We start from the raw sequence: 8,543 nt of genomic DNA on the forward strand, positions 1-8,543 counted from the left end.
ATCAAAGGCACCGGCGAGATGTAGATTCTTCTTGTGGTTGGTGTGCCACAATCGATGTTGGACGGCAGACGGGCTAGAGAGGAGAAGACTAGATCATCCTCCCCGCTGCCCTCTTTGTGATAAGGACCCGGAATCAATTGCCCATCTGCTACTAGGTTGCGTCATGGCTAGGGAGATTTGGTAGAAGGTCCTGTATGGGTGGGGTGTCGTTCAGTGTCTGCCGGATGAGGAATCGGCTGTGGGAGATTGGTGGTCGGAGATTTAGGTTCGAGGCAAGGCGAGGAGGGATGTAGCAGCTAGTGTCACTTTGATCTTCTGGTCAATCTGGAAACATGGGAATCAGGTAGTGTTTGACAAAGCTAGACCTTCCTGGGAGAAATCTTGAGAAGCATTCAGGTGGAAGGAGTGGACCGGAGAAATGCAGGCTTGCTAGGTGACAGTTTTAGTTTGTTCCCGACGAATGGCGGGTCAGGATCCGAGTCTATTATATACTAAAAGCAATATGAGGGGTACCGAAGGGAGGCTTCACATTGATCCACATCACACCCCAATTATTGTAGCCGTTGGATCTTACATCTAACGGTCCAGATTTAATAAGGGGTATGTTTGATGGGTTGTCTCTAAACATTAAAATGGTTTCAGGCCCAACTAAGCCCAGTTTGTAGAATTAACGATAATTGAAGGTATATCTGATGTGCTATAATAAACAATACAATGATTTCAGGCCCAAATAGGCCCAATATGTTATAAGCCCAATATGTTATAATCGGTGGTAATTAAGTTAAATTTATTTTTATTTTTATGGTGTCAAACATAACATACCCTATTACGCGACGACATTTCAACATTATTTTCCATCGGGTTTTTTTCACGGGTCAAGCAAATATTAAATAATAAGCTAAGTCTATTAGTCATAATCTAGAGTATATTATTTTTTCAAGAATAAGATATTAACGTGTATTTGAAGATTTATAACTATTTTTGTCAACACATGTCCCTAATTCAAAACCGGCTACTAATTAACATCAAATATGACTAAATGATTTGCTACGAAGCAAACACCTATAAATATCTCTATAAACAATAAAGTGTAGCTCGTGATGTAAATTCTTATCCGAACACAGATAGAAGAATTATGTAAATTTTAAACTCACGTTATGTTTCGTTATCATGAATATTGTAACTGATCGCCTCCTCCGTCACCCTCAAGGTGGAGATGAAACGGTTCGTAGGGTACGAAGAGACAGAGAGGTAATCGGCCGGAGAGGCAGGGACATGAATGAGAAAACAAACCCTATCAGTTCTTTTTTTCATAATACACCTCGCCTGAGAACCGAGGGACCTAAAAACACACTGAAGGGCTTAAATGCAAAAAATATAAACTTGTCTGAAGTCCACCGTGACGCCGACTGGCTAATTTCGGACTAATACATCCACTTTGCACCCAAATTACAAGTTAATGGACCACCTGGCCCCATTTTGCAAGTTGTTGTACTAAACTGCTCACGCAATACAAGTTTATGTACCACCAGTGCTATTACCTCAATATAATTTGACGTACACATGATCTATCAATGCAAACAAATTGATTCGTCAGTTTTCTCATATGAACCTTAGTTTTGTGTACTGATGGGTTATAACGTATAATCTATACCAATATATTAAATTGGAGTTGGTGGTGATGGTACGGGCGTCGTCGTGGTAAGTCCTCGACCTTCTCCTCGCGTCCTCTCAATCCGACCCTGAGGGGTACCGAGGGGAGGCTCCACGTTGATCCACATCTCCCCAATTATTGTAGCCGTTGGATATCTTCTTTTTATTCGTGAATCCTGAGAATATCTAGAAGTAGTAACAAGCTCTATTCATTGTGATTTTTTTTCAAGGACGAGTTATTAATAATGTTTGGAAAACTATAACTCTGCATACCAATATACTGTTAGTAAGATAAATGTGGGCTACACAGATAGTATTTGAAAATTATTACTCTATATATACCATTTATTATTGCTAAGAAAAATGTGAATTGCATTGCATGCATGGTCTCAAATTTTACTCTGACTACTAATTCAACATCATGTATGAGCTAATGGTCGGCTAGTGGAACAAACACGTTTTTATGTAATATCGCTATAAAGTACCGTAGAAAACAAATAGTTAGCTCAAATGATATGAGATCTACGAGTCCTACAAATCGTTCGGATGATGTTACGTTCGGCTGAATCTCTAAAAAGAACACCGAGTCCAAACTAACAACAGGAAGCAGTGATGGGAGGCGCCAAGCAGAGCAGTAACGGAGCGACAGACAAGGTTGGGAGTACGGTGGCGGCTGTGGCCTGGCCGCCTAGGGTATTTGGGGAATAAGAGGCTCACAGGAGGAATTTCACAATTTAGATATGGAACTATATCCCTTAGAACCTCCACAGTGGCGTTGGGCACAGGGAGAGGCGGTGCGTGCGGAGGTGGTGCAGAGGGTGCGCGGCGGTGGAGCGGAGGAGGTGTAGAGCCGCGAGCGGAGGTAGTGCCGTGGGGCTCCGGCGGAGTTGGGGTTGGAGAATTTGATGGGAAAGTGAAATTGGGAAAGAAGAAGAGATATGAAAATGAGTAATTAATTCATTCTAGGGTCCCATCTACGTGCAAGTTTGGCATTATCTGCACTGCATAAAACTAAAATTTAGGATCAATACCAAATTGACCTACGTGGCAAATTTGGCTTTTGCCACGCCGTGGAAGCCCTTAGGTATACAAATATCATGTCTTCGATTTTAGAATTAAAAATATGATGAATAGATACGTATCGGACAAAATCCAATATTAGTGAATTATACTCTCTCCATCCGGATTTATAAGACCTGCATTGAATTTTGTGTCAAACTTTGACGAACAATTATAAAAAAATAGGTATATAAACATTATACTGTTGATTAAGTTTTCTAATACGAATACAACGATAGCTTTTTGTGTCCCAATAGCATCGTGTTACCAAGTAATGTTTCGCCAAAGTCCTTTATTAAATCCCGTGCGGGCCGTATAAACCCAACCAGAAGGAGGAGTATACTAGTATGGCAGAGAATCAAAAGAGGCACAAATAGTGAAAAAGTCATCGGCACACATACAAAAATAATAATAAAACAACGATCATTAGTTCTAGCCCGCGCATTTCGCGCGGGCCACCGTGCTACTTCGAACTAAATCATTTCATCTCGATATTCTTTTCATCTGAGTATGCGGACCAACCACATGTTCTTACAAATAAGCATGGGAATTAGCTCCATACCTGATGGGGATGCACCGAGCTTACCCACACCTTATTGCGTGCAAATATGGAATTAATGTGGTAGAATACCTCACATTGCACACAACACAACATAAATAGTACTCCGTACCCATATTAGTTTTTGCCTTGCAGGCTAGGTAATTCACAAGAAACTATTCAAATGAAAGACTCTGCGACAGCTTAAAATTGAGAACTCATCAACAAGACAAGGATGCAATGAAACACATCTGGGCACAGCTTCATCTTGCGGAAGGACCAACTGTGGAAACCAACGCCACAGTACTCGCGAAGCTTCCCCCGACGCCACTGTCCTCACGAACTTCCTCCAAGGCAAGACTAGCCCTCAGCTGTACCAGTGTACCACCACAGCGGCCATTGTTGGCCTCCGAATATCCGCTGTGCAGGCCAGCACGGTGTCCACCACTTTCCACATGGAGCTGACATCATAGGTGTCACCGAGCCGGCCATCATTGACTGGGCTGATCTTACCAGCAGCAATCTTTCGTTTGACGCGCTGAACAATATGGCCATGATTAGACAGTACCGGACGCTCACCGGTAACTATCTCCGGTAGAACAACACCGAAGCTGTAAACATCCCTGCTCTGAGTGATGTGGTATAAGATTGGAAGCCTATTTGGCATTCCACGATGCTTGATGTTGTTGTCTTGATCCGATCCTCATATCGGGTATATATAGAGGTACAATGGGGAGATAGACTTGGAGTACAAGACAAGTAATATCGTTTAAATTGATCCTATCTTATCTCTCTAATCCTAACCATATTATATCTCTAACATTCCCCCTCAGTCGTAGGGAGCGAAGCGGACGATTACGACTGGATTTGAAGTTTTGTGCTTTCGTCGTCTTCTCCGCTTCGCCATCATCAACTGTGTCTCTGATGGACTGGTCCGTCACCTAGGGCGGTGCCTGCCGTCCCCTTCTAGTGACGTCCCTTGTCTCTCCTCTATTCCCTCCCGCAGTCATAGTGGGAGTGTCATGGACGCTAGTGATGACGCGGACGCTTTGACTGGAGTTGTTGCCGATGAGTTACTGTAGACGTAGCCCTTGATGTCAATGTCGAGGTAGCCGATCATGATATAGCCGTGGTCAAAGTAGTAGTCCTCGTAGTGGATGTAGCCACACATCGCCGGAGACGCAAAAAAATTGCGCTATGATGATGTAGAGACGGAGCTGCAGTCGAAGACGATGCACCTTGCAGATGTTAGAGGGTGTCGTCGGGGGCGTCTTGCGGATGTCAGAAAACGCGTCAAAGGAGATGAGACCACCAGTTTTGCCTGAAGTGGTGGGAACCCATCGAGCTGCCGTGCAATCGCCAGCTTTGCCAGAACTGAGGTGAGTAATCACAAATTGTGATGTTGGTGTCGATGCAGTCGAAGCCGTCGAAGACGAGGTTGATGCTGTCGTCGCTGATGCTGACGCAGGGATGCCCGTCGTCGATGATGTGTCTTGCAGTAGAACTGTTAGAGGATGTGGGAGATGTCCATCCATGTGGACAAAGCGGTGGCAGCTGGTAGACGATGATTCTTGTTGAAAACCGCGTTGATGATGAAGACCTTTGGCGATGAAGCGTCGGCGATGGCGACAGCAGGCTTGTTGATGACGGTGCGTCGTTTGAAGGCGTCCCTTTTGGCAACCATGCGTCGATGCCGTGCTGTGGCGCCATGCCTGAGAAGTCGACCAAGTATTGCATCTCGTTCCACACCGGCCTGGCGTGTGGATGGATACGTGTTGACGTTGCTTCTCGTGTATATACTCGACGTAGAGGTAGCTCGTAGCTGGGCTTGATGTAGTCGTAGAGCTTGAAGGCGTGATGTCGTTCGGTGCAGATCGTTCGGTGTAGATCGGTGCAGATCGGTGCGTCGGCTCGGAGTAGATGAAGACCCAGGTTGTGTCGCGGCTGCTTGTTCGGTCCTCGGTGCTCGATGGAATTGCTTCCACTTCTGGACGTGATGAAGACCTGCACGTGCCTGATGTATCAGCTTGCTACGTACGGGTGTATGTGCATGCATTACATGCACCTCACACGGCCGGATCTCCTGGACTGCATGTCAGTGGAGAAGGATCCCGTGCGGAGCTTGATGTCGTGGTAGGTCTCGCGCCGGCCGATCCCGCGGAGCCGATCGATCATGTCGATGCGGAACAGCGACGGTGTGCAACAGGGGACCCGCATGAAGCCGGCACGGAATCGATCTGTTCCGAGGACCTTGGCAGCGTTGTGCGCGCCTGCCGTGTTGCCGTAGATCGTGATGCCGTGCAGTCGTAGTTGCCGCCGTGCCGGACGGAACGATCGGGCCATGATCGGCCAAGTCCGTGATCTCCGCGTTGCCGTTGACGTAGCTGCAATGACTGATCAATGGTCGATTTCTCACCAGAAGATTGAGGATCGCCGGGTACTCGGATTCATGCGTGGCTACGAAAAATCAATCTAGTAGATTGGAAACTGGAAAAATCTAGAGATTGTCGAAACTTTGGAATTGATCTAAACTAATTGCTGATCGGAGGACAAACTATGGATGGGAGCCCTCCAGGAAGATTACCGAGGAGGATCTTCCCGGAGGCGACGTGATGCGGAAGGTGTGGCCAAAGATTGACGACATTAGTTAACCGCTCTGATACCATGTGGAAATATGAGATTGGAAGCCTATTTGGCATTCCACGATGCTTGATGTTGTTGTCTTGATCTGCCTCTCATGTGAGGTATATATAAAGGTACAAGGGGAGATAGACTTGGAGTACAAGACAAGTAATATCGTTTAAATTGATTCTATCTTATCTCTCTAATCCCAACCATATTATATCTCTAACAAGTGAGCCTGCCAGTGTGGTAGTACGTAGTACATAGGAGCAGATACACCTCATTACAGTTAATCTGAGACTGCTTTAAGCGATAAAAACGAGAAGGTGTTGCATAGAACGCCCTTAGTTTACTAGTTCTCTTTCCACTCCGCATCAAAGCCAGCTAGTTGTACTAGAAATTTAAACAACATACGGTTTACTTTTCATTTGAATATCAGCTAGTATATAAAATTGGGGTACCAAATGATGTGTGATGAACAGAGAAACATACTCGGGCTCGATGTAACCTGCTGTCCCGGTTGCAACGGTTGATCTGTTAGTCTGTGTGTCGCTAAGATAGGTTTTACAGAGTCCAAAATCGGCTATTTCCGCTTGCAGATTTTGGCCCAAGAGAATGTTGCTTGTCTTCACATCCCCGTGAATTATCGGCAGGCTACAACCCTTGTGCAGATAATCCAGGCCTACATATATCACAGCAAATCCCAGAAAACATCGGTGAAAACAAGAGCACTTGAGTTACAACATTTTTTCTTAAAATAAATCTACCAATTAAGTGTTTAATTACAGTACACCTTGTGCAGCTTCAAGCACAACCCGCACACGTGTTCCCAATTCAAGGTTTCAGCAACACCATTTCTGCGTTCATACATGTGAAAAGTGGCAGTTAGAACCGGATCAATAACTGTACATGTAAATGTTAGAAATTTATGAAAACAAATTTGTTTATAATTCTTTTCCTTTCTTTTGTATTGAAAATTGATTTTTCTTTAAGTAAGACTTTCTCTTTTGTCAGATAAGGATTTGCAATGGACATACCTGTCAAATGATCACATAGATTGCCTCGATACATATACTCATAAACCAGTGCTAAATGGTCCTTCTCACATCAGTAACCAACCAAAGATACTAGATTCCTGTGATGCACCTTTGTCAAGCTCTGAACCTAGGTAGTGAGACAGAAAAATAAATATAATCTTTCAACTTGGTGATTGGCTCATAGAATTTACTTCACAAACTACTTTTTCCTCTACCAAGGGTGAGTGGCAAGCTAGCCTACGTATTGCACATACACCGTCGGAAGTTGGAGTCTAAACTTCCAAACTTTTTGAGGTGATCGAAATTTGGAACCTCAGCTAGAAACTCATCGAGTCCATGTGACGAGGATTCAGAACGCATCTCGATAGCAACCTCAGTGTTGTCTTCTAAACAACCGTAGTATACCATCCCAAAACCTCCTTGTTCAATGAACCGCTCAAACTTATTCGTAAACTTCTCTAGCTCCTTGTATGTGAAACGGCGATTCTCAGTATTTTTCAGTTGGTCACCATGACCTTTTTCACTTCCTGGAGCTACAAGCTCTGGTTCTCTGGGAGGATCTTGCGTAGAAACTGATGGCGCAAAAGGTTAGATCCCCGTGTAACATAAGTAATAGTTGCGTGCCTGCGCCTTGACTCAGCATGTGAAAACTCTAAATTGCCCTTGCCTGGTACTCCATTTGGAGGAAAAGAAGTATTGGGTACCGTAACTGAGCCTACCAGGTGGTCTGGTTTCTTGCGGTGGAATCAACCCATGCAGGTTCAAATCCTAGATTTGATATGAGTGTCATATTTCTCTGGATTATTTTAGGATTTAACCGGCGCTATTCTTTCAGTGGTATGTGATGTACCCGTCAACAGCGAGGCGCCTACGGTGACTTCGTCGATCTCTTAAGATGTGCCGGTTCAGTCTTCGAAGGTGCTCATAGGAGTAAGGTGTGCGTGTGTGCGTTCATACGGATGAGTATACGCGCATGTTGTGAGCGTCCGCGTTTGTACTATATTTCTAAAAAGAATTGCCTATAATTTAATACATGTTATAACAAGGCGAGAGAACACTCACTCTGAGGCTTTATTTTCTGTCTCCAGATCACATATGAAAGGACAAGTAGAGCCACTGCCAGCACAGGAACCACTGTCCAAATCAATAAGATAGTTGTTCTATTTCTCGACGAAGACGGAGTAAATGGTTTGTTGCACATGTCTTGATCAGATTCATACCTGAAATTACTTAACACGATAAAATTCAGAGTATTTAGTGCGAAACTAATTTTGAAAAGGTACAAACATAAAGGAAATATCAACGAGAAAATCCAAACCTGAAAACGAGAGATCCAAACTAATTTTTACAGAGGGAGTCTGGAAGTGAACCATTCAGGCGGTTGCCTGACAAATTTCTGTGGAAAATAACATGCACCCTCGACATTTAGTAACATCTCTGGCTTGGTAAAAGTTAAAGTCAAATCTGTCTTCTTAAAAAAATTCAATGGGATCGGAATTGGGAAGGTAGGGGAGACCCAAATAGTAATTTTCTTAAATCATAGAACATTTACAAGACATGAGAGTACATAAGGAAGATCAAGAGGAGGTAGCAAGCTCAGTAATGTGATCAATCCATGATCTGAGAGAAACCTG

At 44.1% G+C, this 8,543-nt stretch overlaps 1 pseudogene; it reads right to left on the bottom strand.

The window, feature by feature from the left end:
- Positions 1-3,617: 3,617 nt before the first annotated feature.
- On the bottom strand, positions 3,618-8,334 carry LOC106866721 (annotated as a pseudogene).
- Positions 8,335-8,543: the final 209 nt, after the last annotated feature.

This window comes from Brachypodium distachyon, chromosome 4 (assembly GCF_000005505.3).
Source record: "Brachypodium distachyon strain Bd21 chromosome 4, Brachypodium_distachyon_v3.0, whole genome shotgun sequence".
NCBI classification, from domain to species: Eukaryota; Viridiplantae; Streptophyta; class Magnoliopsida; order Poales; family Poaceae; genus Brachypodium; species Brachypodium distachyon.